This window comes from Cyprinodon variegatus, unplaced genomic scaffold (assembly GCF_000732505.1).
Source record: "Cyprinodon variegatus isolate N-32 unplaced genomic scaffold, C_variegatus-1.0 Scaffold117, whole genome shotgun sequence".
NCBI classification, from domain to species: domain Eukaryota; kingdom Metazoa; phylum Chordata; class Actinopteri; order Cyprinodontiformes; family Cyprinodontidae; genus Cyprinodon; species Cyprinodon variegatus.
In genome coordinates, this window is record NW_015150570.1 from 772,857 (window position 1) to 784,628 (window position 11,772).

Below are 11,772 nucleotides of genomic sequence, written 5' to 3' on the forward strand. Positions count from 1 at the left end.
GGATCTCTTTTTTAAGGTCTGAAGTCAACATACTCAAGGACAAAAATAACTATTCCCCTAAGGAGATGGAGGGCTGGCTTGACACTGAGCAAAATGACAGTACTCTGCAGAACGGAATCATTTAAAGGAATTCCACTAAGGAATTACAACACTGGATGAGGATTATAATACATAGAAGACATCTTTATGCTGTGCTCATACACCACGGAAGAGAGCTCCACGGTGATGGTGGTCGTGATGAGGATTCTCCTACAACCATTTACCTCATTTGGTTGTCATGGCTACACAGCCGAAGGCCCATGCTCTTGGATGCTGTGGCAGGAAGAAAAAGAGTGAGGGGTGAAGGGATGAAGGGAAGCACAGCCCTGCAGAGTGACTCTCTTGCCTGTTTCTGCTCATAAACTAAAGAGACAATCAAATAATAAAAGACATGTATACACCCCCCTGCCACACACACACACACACACACATATAAATATAATTTGTATATAAAAAATAATATGTATTTATGAGAGCAAAATACTATCCCAATTATCATGACATTGTGCAGAAGTATAATTACCTCTTGATAAAATACTACCATAATTCTGATACTACAACTACTACACCCACTACTACTAATAATAATATTAATGACAATACTAACAATTTTAATGATGATAATAACAATACAATACAGATCAATTCGGCCATATAAAATGGAGATTACATTTAGCAGAGATAAATTGCACATGACCAACAGATTTTCAAAAGTAACATAGCAGTATTTGAATAATAATATTATTTGTTTACGGTATGTCTTTGGGGTTTTGCTGCTTTTTGTGCAAGTGAGCTTCCTATAACAGAGAGGATCTTTGCAGGTGGCAGGGCCAACCCATATTGCTGCATACCTGAGATAATTTCTCAATCAAGACTAGCATGTATATAATATTCTATTGCTGGCAATACATTGGACTTTAACAGTGAGGTTAAATTATTACTCTGTATGAAAACAGCATCGACAGAATACTGCCATAAGTCAGCCAATATATCAATTAATAAATCAATGAAATGTATAAGCAGATGAATACTGTTACTGCCATAGAATTTGTTTTTTCATTTGCTTTGCTAAGATAGAAAATAATGGAACAGAATACAATAGAATAGAACACAACACATGAAAGGTTGGCCACTAAGCTCAACAACAGATTTCCAAAAGTGATTGAGCTTTGTTCTTGTTTGACTGAGAAGTCAGTGTATTAATTTTTGTTAAAAAGCTGACTGACCATGGATAGAAACTCTCTCTGTGTCTGACCTGCATTTTAACTGTCAGAGGTAAGCAAGTAGGTAGGAAGTGAACAGCACAGAAAGAAAACCAATCCCCACAGAGGAAGCTTTAAATGAATAATGAGCCAATGACTTACTGTGGAATCAGAATTTGAGATGCAAACAGCATAAGGGTCAGATTTCAAAGTTCAAAAGCGACAACAGCTAATGTCCCACTGTGTGCCAGTAACCCAAAACACTACAATTACTATATTCGGAGAATTAAGGAACAATGGAAAGGGTGGTTTAACTGTCGTTACTGAATGCTGTTTCACTATTTGCCATTAGAGAATTTAGTCTTTTACTTTTTTACCAAGACAATTATTATAAACCTGAATGACACCTGTTTATATATCTGATTTTCCTTTCGCATATTTATTTTTTGACCATTCTTTTGTGAGATTAATGTAGTATGTTGATTCAATTTTCTTTAAATACAGGGTGGGGTGTGTTCTTCAATGGACTCAGGAGAGATATCACTCTGACATAGTTGTGTTTTGACAAATTAATTTAGTGTAGTAAACATATTAAAATTAAATCAGAAACAAGTTAATTGCTAGCTGCAAGTACATCAGGGAATAGATCTTTGTTTTTTTTTGTATACTGACTCACTAATGAGGTAAATATGCACCACATGAATAAACTGATGTGCAAGAAAAGTACATTTACATACGGTGTCATCACAAACAACATATAAGAATTGGTCTTCATTGATGACATCAACAAACAGTGAAGGAAGCAATGAATCTAACTTATTGTCCAGTAAACTATGCCATATGTTTAGAAGTACATTTTACAAGTTTCTGATTAAGCATTATTTTTGCCAAAAAAATAATGACAGCTGTGATATCAAATGATAACATATCACTAATTTGAAAATCTGTCAGTTCAATGAGATAAAATTTTAAAGCAAATGACTTCAGTTTTAAACCATTAAATTCAGTTTTATCTATCTGCTTATCCGTTAGCATCAGGGTGGGGCTTGTGCCAGCAGTCTCTGGGCTAAAGGTCGGTGTGGTTGGGAAATTTAGACTTCTTTTATTTCATACATTGAGTTCTGCTATTTAATTTCTACTCCGTCTGTTTCACCTGCAAAACCATAAAATGTCTGAGTGAGGAGTGTTTGTGGACAAGAAATACTTATTACCATAACAAGCCAGATCCTTTCTCAAGGTTTATTCATAACATGTTACTGTTTAACCCAAGTGTCTGTAATTTGTTTTGACTACTTTAAGTAAGGGAACAGCTCTGTCTAGAGCAGAACAAGGCTGTGAGGGTACTTAAGTCGTTGGGAAGTCATATTTAAGTGTCAAATCATTCTGGCTTAAAAATGTATATAAATGTACTCTTTATCAGCATGTTGTCCCAAAAGATATAAAATTTCTATTTAAAAAAAATCCTGTCTTAAAATCTGTGTGTTTTTTTCGTTATTTTATGCAGGCCAGTTAGTTATACATCCGCTTGTACACCTAAATTTGGCCAATCATATATCAACGGTCATCTGACAATCAAATTTTTTTGGTCATAGTATCTTGATTCATATGTCGCAGCTAATATATGCAACAGTTGAAATAAGAAACATTTACTATACCATTGAGTTCTGTCCCAGTGTTCATGGGGATGGACGTCTGTGTCTTCGTCAGGCGTAGAGCTAACAGAACTGGCAGCGTTGTGAGGCAAGGGCTCAAACATGTACGGCTGTAAGCCTTTTACACCAAACTAAGCTTTTCCCACCATGGCGTCCTCTTCCACATCAACTTCGTCCCCGCTTTCCTCCTCTAAATAAAAAATGTATGATGGAGCAGACTATCCACGACCTCAGACACAAAACTCCTTCTCTTGCATGTTTCCGCCGTCCATAGAGTTCCTTGACAGTGTTGTTGCTAAGTGCTACTTGGTCCCAATGTAATTTCCCATTGGGAACCCCCCTTGATAAATAACCAATCACATTCACTTTATTCACTCTTGTAAAGTAGGGCACCATTTGGGAGAATTCGGAAATGCAACGGTTGGAACAGCCGTTTCCCTACGACTAAAAATTCCATCTATTGTCTTTTTCCTACATAAAATGTATACTTCTGGTTTTCAACTTGTCCTTAAGTATTTAATTCCTTGCTGATTTATAAAGCAAAGCCTTCTATCATGCTTCTTTATCTACAATTTTACCATTATATTTTCTATTTGCAGAATAGTTAATATGGACCAAAAAAGAAGACAGAAAAGAGGTGAAATGATACACAGATTATAGGTCTAAAACGTATAGGCTGTCGGTGTGTTTATCTTGTGTTTCTAGAGGTAATGATGCTGATTAATGGCTTAATCAATGTCTTGCTCAATAGACTTCTACATCAAGTATATCTTTGTGTCAAACTAGTGTGCAGTAAATTGATTTTGTGCATCCAGATATATATGACTTTATCTTATTCGCAGCAGCAACTAACAATTGATTTTGATATTATAAACTAAGTCAATTTTGGTATTATAAACTCACCAAATTTGGAGAAATAGATTGAATTTGATTGTGTCACTTGTTTTGGATCTTGGCAACAGTTATGTCTTTTAGTAACAACAAGCCTAAACACATATCAAAATAGTAGTGGGCAAAGTAATGTAATGTTTTTCAGTTCTCACCTTAAATGTACTCAAAATCTGTTGTTTTTGCTTCTCTGGGTTTGTGAAAGGAAACCAACCATTATAAAATAGTTTCTGATAAGAAGAATTGTAAAATATAACATTAAATTTATGCCAAGACCTTGCCTTGTAAGACTGTGGCACAGAAGGTAGAAGTATGTCCCTTAACTAGTGGGTCACTGGCTTGAATTTATGCTCCATGTGTCTCATTTGCTGTCCTTGAGCAAGGCACTTCATCTGCTTTGCCAGCTGATGGTGATCCGAAGGCCCAGTGGCACCAATTGTATTTTAGCTCCACTACTGTCTGTCCTTGGACTTGATTAAAAACTCTATAGAAGTGCAGGCAGTTCATGGCTACAAACAGCATGTGGCTTCTTTTTAGCATCATTTGGCCATTAGACCAAGTATAAGTGGGTGTATGGTACTTCTTCACTTTTAGGGATAATTATGGCTCTATGGGTTAGAACTAAACTAAATTCAAATTTTAAAGGGTTTTTATTTTTTATTGCATGTCAACTTCTCTCTGTCCTCAATAAACTCTTGTCTATACACATACTAATGACTCAATGAAGTCTATTATTCCCTGGAAGGGCATCCTTTAGCAGATGCATTGGGACTGTTCAGAATTAATCTGCAGTCTCTGTCTGCATTGCTAACATCAAACTGAATATCTCATTCACAGCACTGAGTGCAGATCATCAGTGGTTCATTCTCTGATTCCCACAGCATGTTAGATGTAACTTATAAGCTGCAAAAACACTTTCATGCTTCTCTGAACATGTATAAAATTAGTGTTCATATAATTTCAAATTTGGTCATTACTGTATATCTTATATTGGCAGCTGATGGGACACTTGAGGATTAATTTTATTAATCTCTATTAATAATTACTCTATTACTCTATATTAAACATGCATTAAACATGCATCTAAATATTTGACTGGAAAATGTGTCAAACAAAAAAATAATCATCTTTAGATTGTCAGTTATGCTTTAAATGCAGTAACCTCTGTTCTTCATCAGATTAAATTTAACTCATGGACTTCTTAATCAACAACCATCTCTATAAACCTCAAAACTTCAGTGGGTTTTCAAATCAGAAATGCATTAATTCTGCACATTATACAATTGAGATAAATAATAATAACATGGATTTCACTAAATTGTTATAAGGCTAATATGTGGAGCTGCTGCAGTTCTCAGCCTAATAGAAGGAACAAAAATTATGATACAATCTATATATTTCTAATTATATCTAGAAATAAACAAGTTATTCCTCAAGCAAAACCAAACTTTAACCTCTGATCAGTAACTGTATAAGAATTTCGAATATATGTTTTGTTTTTTTATCTAGTATTTGATTTTATTAAATTATATAAAAAAAATGTATCTATCTTTCCAAGTAACCACACAATGGCTTTATATAAACATCTGTTGTATCCCTAACTGTGAAGCTGATTTATTAAGACCATAAAGCCTGATGAGGTTTTAAATCCTTGTTGCATTCTGAGTGAGTGGTGGAGACTGTACATAGAGGGGATAATAAGTAAAAAACAGGGCGGGCAGGCAATAGTCCAGATGTGGAGGCCTGTCGATCTCAAAGAGGGTTGGAGCACAGCAGATGGCACTCTGCGCTATCACAGCCATTGGTCGGATTAGTTTATGTGAGAGGGGGCACACAGTTGATGGGGGACTTTAAGGGAAGTCCACATCTGTTTGGATTATCTAAGCAGGGACAGGGATGGCAGGACAGAGGGGAAAACTATATGCATCACTGTTATTGTAGGGCTGACAAGCATAACACTATTATGTTTTTATTTATTTTTTTTACAGAGCTTACATGATCACTGAAGCAATTCAAGGCAGGGTTACTGTGAATTTAGACCTAGATGACTCGTTTATGCGATTTTGTGACATTTTTTCTGTTTAGTTTTTTTTAAAGAGCAGCAAAAACTACAGACATACAGAGAAAAAGGCCGGTCACAAAAAACCTGATAGAACTTTTATGACTCATTCTGACTGATTGCCTTAAAAGAAAGACAAGACGCTTTTTTAACTGTCCTGCTTAAAACCATTGATCTACAGCATGTTGAATTTAAGGAATGCTGTTAGCTTTTGGACAATGTTCAGCTAATTGTGACTATCTTAAACTGAGATAATGCTTGCATGCTCAGCGATCACTGCCAGTTATCCTAAAGCAAATATGACTTGATGCCTTTCAGGAAAAGACAGGTTGTTGGGATGAGCAAAAGCCTTAATCCATGATTCTTCCTGAAAATTTTAGTTGACATTTTGCAGAGTTTTTGCTATTGTACTAAAAAAAAGTGTAGAGAGCTTCATTTACAAGAATTCAGGTTTGGTCATGGCAGTCTTAAATACCTTTGACCCTAATACATAAATTAATACATTGTAATCTAATAAAACTCAAAGTTTAACACAAAAAAGCTCCTAAAACTCTATCTCTCTTTTGTGTTTTGCTATCTATCATTTAGAAATGATGCATTTCTTGCTTATTCAATCATTTATTCCTGTGTTGTGTGGCAGGCATGCATAAATGATCAGTAAAGCCTTAGCCCTTGGCAGTTCCTGCTTTTAAAATCCAACCCATTACTGCTAATCAGAGAACTAATCTAAACACAATTTTCCCCTGTAAGCACAAACAATACTAACTGAACAATGAGCTTAGAAATATTGAATGATAAACATAAATATAAATTTTCTTCTTGTTTAACAGTTTTATGTCTTTCAGTTCATAATTTATCCATCACCTAATGTTCAATTTACATATTTTCATTATGGCTTTAATAACATTTTCTTGGTTAATCATCAATCAAGCTCAATTCTACAGCAGTCTAGCTCAACCAAGCTTAATTTTGAATTGTTGTGGTTGGCTGTTAACCTGGGTTAGATAAAGATGAAATTAATGCAGTAATGTTTTTGCCTCTCCCCAACAGAAAAACATGTAGAACTGAAAAACACATCCATATCCTTTAAAATGCAGTATGTATGTTTATCACAACAAAACAGAAGAAATGAACAAAAAGGATTTTGTGACACAGAACTCCTTGCTTGATTTTTTAAAATTTCGACTACAACATATCATTAAGGTGATATGTTGAGCATTTGATACTTCAGACAATTAAATAATGTGTAAAGGCAGCACATGGCACTTTACATAATTATGAGAGGTCCTGTAGAGCAGTGATTCACAACCGGAGATACTCGTACCCCTAGTTGTCCGTGAGTGCATTGCAAGCGGTACATAAAAAAATTTTTTTTCTCAAGTTCTAAAATAAAATAGGGCTGGGATCTGTTCCTATTTGTGAGGATCCAATAAAAAAATTAAAACAATTTTTTTTTAACCAAAAAGTTAAGTTATTCTTATATGATTAAGTTCACCTTCAGCTTTGACAAACATCCAAACCAAGTAGAGGAACAGACTGGATGTAGAGAGCAGCCTTTCGGAGCTCATCAAAGCAAGCCCAGGTGTCATTATGATAAAAACAATGGAAAATAGAGTCAGTCTGACTATAATTTTTGTTCAGTATTTTGTTTCCAATTCCTCAAGTTTAAATGTGATTATAGAAGGCATACTCACAGGAGTTTCAGTTTTATAAAGGTAGATTTATAGAATGATATTTTTTTGTATTTATTTTTGATTACTTACTAACTCCAGGCAACATATTTATGTAGGGTTTTTATTTGAGATGGAAATAATAAACATAAAGTGCTAAAGAAAATTATTAAATAAAATACTATTTTATAATTAGTTAATGCATGTTCCACTTTTGGACAGTCGTCTCTACTGTTGCCTAAAGGGAGGTACTCATGGTATGACAAAATGCCCAAAGGGGTATACAAGTCCAAAAAGGTTGGGGACCACTGCTGTAGAGTGTAGGTCTAACATTTTTTTCACAAGAACAATGCAATATAGTCTTTACCGAAAATGTTTTCAGAACTGAATTTTTAAGTCTGTTCTTGCTTTTTTTAAAGATTGGGATAAGATAGGATCATGAAGTTAATCTGACCAAAACTTTTGTCCCAAAACGGGTAAAATTTTTTAGTAAAATAGAATTAAAAAATATAAATAAAAGTATTCTTGTATTAAGTTATACTGAAAAAAAAAAACAAATTGATAGTATATAGGTCAGCTGCCAGCTTAACCTTAACTGTAATTCTCGTGTGCTCTCTTTTATTCCCTATACTTGAATAGAGTAAATCTTTGCTATCTTTGTCTCCTATATGAAACCACTAAAAGTGCTACTACTGTACTGCCAGAAATATTTAATTTTTCTTGTGCTTCTGTGCTACTTTTGTGTGATGGTCTGTCTGCAAACTGTCTTTCAGTTGTCAACACATACATGCTTGTAATGAGAAAACTCACTGTAAAATATAGGACACGATGTCCACTTTTTTATGCTTTTTATGTTCTGAGTGGGACTCAGAACTCAGAACCTCCGGGACCCAGGCGCAATGCTCTAACCACTAGGCCACCACTCCACTCATGACACTATCAGCATCATGGGAGAAGAAGTGGAGGTGGTGAATTTGTTGGTGGTTACCTGGACAACACAACTCCACTATAGAAGAAAATGTGGAGTCTTCTACAATAAGTAACACAGTAGGCTGTACTACATAAGAAAGCTTGGGTCTTTCCTTCCTGGCAGCAAAATGGTACATGCATTCTTTAAGTCTGCTGTAAAGAGTGTGATGTCTACTTGCTTTACCTGCTGGCATGATAGCATCAGACCAAATTCCTTAAAGAAGCTCAAAAAGCTGTTAAATAAAGATGGCTCTTTCTAGGAACTTCTCTTGAACCTTTTGAAGTTATTTCAGAAAAAGATAATTCTTTATAAAACTGAGAACATTATGGACAACCTTGAGCATTATGATCAGAAGACTGTTAAACAACAGAATGTCTTCAGTCAGGGTCTTCTCTCTATCTGGAGCTAGACAGACCTCTAAAGAAGATCTTTTCTGTCTACACCTATCAATATATACAAGAATTCATAAAAAAAAAAAAAAGCAAACAAAAACCCTTTACTATAGCATTTGTTTTCTCTTTGGGATCAATAATGTTTCTTGAATTAAAACTAAATTGAATCAAAATCAGTTGAACTGAATGATGGATATCTTAGGGTCACCCAAAAATGTATCTAATGGCAAAATTAGAGGTGGCACATCATTTTTCATTTAAACAGTGAAAAATGGAGTAAGTCATGGACTGCCATCTGGTGATACGTGTTTGTCATTGCATTTGACCTGCAGAATACAATGACTGGGCTATATGTTAAAAGAACAAAAAGATTTGATACCTTACGAGACACAGATACAAACACAGGCATAAGAGCGTCAGACAGTGGGCATTATAAACTCAAATAACTTGGATAAACAAGTGTCCTATTTGAAAAAAAAAAAGTTAAATAGCAGTTTCATCTCCCCAAGCTGTTTAACTAATGATTCTTCAAAAAAGCATATCTGAATTCACAAAGACCTCACAGTACACCCTCTTCTTGGGTTTTATATACGGTAGTAGAGGTATTGTGGAGGATTTTAACACATTGTTGAAAAGACCCGACCTCTCCACTTTTAAAAGAAATAAACGTGCACAACTCTGTACCCATTCCCGAGAGGGAATACCTATTCATGCATTGCTCATACAAGCTTACTTTCCAAAAGAAGATTTGCAATTTTTCCACTATGTCAGACTCACCACTGGTAAGTGTAAATGGGGACGAGCACATATGTAAACATATCACCAGAATGATTGACAATTACGAGGACCACTTATTTTGGTGATACACGCGGAAAAAGAACATCTTTCACTATACCCTTAAAAGAGTTTCTGTCAGTTGTTACATTTCTCAAATTAGAAATGTGGTTGAGACTCAGTTTTTGTCTAAAATATGAATAAAAAAACAACAACAACAACAAAAAAAAAAAAACAATAAAAAACCACATGATTTCTAGAAGCTTTTATGGAAGTATTTCTTAGTACATGCTTTTGATGTCACTTTGTTGGCAGACCCATCGGCACCAATAGCATACAGAAAAAATAAACCAATTAGTGTGGTGCAAGACAAAAATAAAGTATTTATTAGCTATGATTGTCAAGGATTCTCAGACTTTTTTGCTGAATCAGGTCAGCTTCTTTAGTGAACAAATCTTTTTCAATTTTTCTGTTCTGTTTGGATCTTTTAGAACAGAGGGAATATTCTTTGCAGTCAGAGCTTCTTGAAGCCTAAAAATGTATTTACTTTGAAGTAACTGAACAACAGAATCTAAGCAAATGCAAAGTGTATCAACAGTTCAGAAAGTAACAAATTCTTAACACTTATATTTTACTTTAAATTCTAGAATCCAAAAGAAAGAAAGAAAGAAAGAAACGTTATTTCTTAGATGAAAGGTTAAAATAAATAAATGTCAGTCAATGTATACAAGATCTATAGTTCCATGTGAATATATATCTGCACAATTTAAAAAGATTTTAGATGGTAACAAAACATTTGATGAACAGCTCTAAAATAATGCTCTGATGTAAATGTATTACCAGAATATCCTTTCCCTTTTACAGAAAGGAGTGTGGGGGTTCTTTAATCAAGGCTAACAGTAGCAGTTATATGTCTTTTATGCTTTTATCGTTTTCTTTTTGCCTGTGTGATGTTTTAATTTTGTTACATTGTACAGCGCTTCGGTCCTTCGAGAGATTTTAAAGTGCTTATAAATCAAGTTTGATTGGACTGGATTGAAATTGAAAGTAATTAAGACCTGTTTTTTCACATGTTGAAAGACAAACATGAAATCTAGATAGTCAATAATACATTGGAAGAAATGCCAAAAGAAACAGGGCTGTTTTTCAAAGTTGCTTTGGCGTATTTCTGAAATCATAATTAAAATCCTCAAAAGTAGTTGTTCAATCTCTATATTGTTAGGATTATTTTTGTTGATGAGCTGCAAGTCTAAGATTACATGCTTGTTACATGTCTAAACTCATGTCTTCCCAAGCAGTGTTTCTAATCAGGACAGTTCTTCTGTCAAGATATACAGTTTTTATGTATGTTATGTACATAGAGATTTGGAAATGGAATGGGAGTATACTGACAGAGTGGATAACTCTTAACAGCAGATATCTCTCACTATGCATTCGGAATGGCCTTAATCTAAGAACACTGTAATATTTTGATAGGCAAGGAGCCAGGAATGTCTCCAGATTTCCAAACATCTATAATGTACAGTAATGTGACATGTGAGGATGTGGGAGGCTAGGATATTGGAGTTGTATAAAATGCTTCTTTACTGTGAGTTGGGGCCGACCTCCCGAAGAAGCAAGCCCGGATGGTAAGCACTGCCATCTGCCTTTAACCTTTCCCCAGTGTCATCTTACTCTATTACAAATAGCTGAATTTCTGGACATCTATGTTTCGATTTCTTTGTATGTGTGGATTGCATGGATTGTTACCGACATCTGGTGAAAATGTCATGTCAATAGCAACTCCAGAAATACATTTACTGTGAAAAATTGTAGCGTGTTCAATACTTAATTCACCAACTGTATATAAATAAGCTGAATTGAGTTACAGTAAGTCTACTTTATACAGTGACATTTTATCTTTCTCAGTTTTGTGTTTTGAATTAATATATTTTTTATACATAGGAATGCAAGACAATTTTAATGGGGTGGCAGAGGACGCCTTTTCACTTTTCACAAAAGATTGTTTGCACACTCCATTGCAAGAGACATTTGTGGTGATGCATAGTGCTGCATAGTGCTGTCTTTTTTATTTCTGTATCCCAATTATATGGTCTGTCAACAAGTTACAGTACCAACAGGGACAG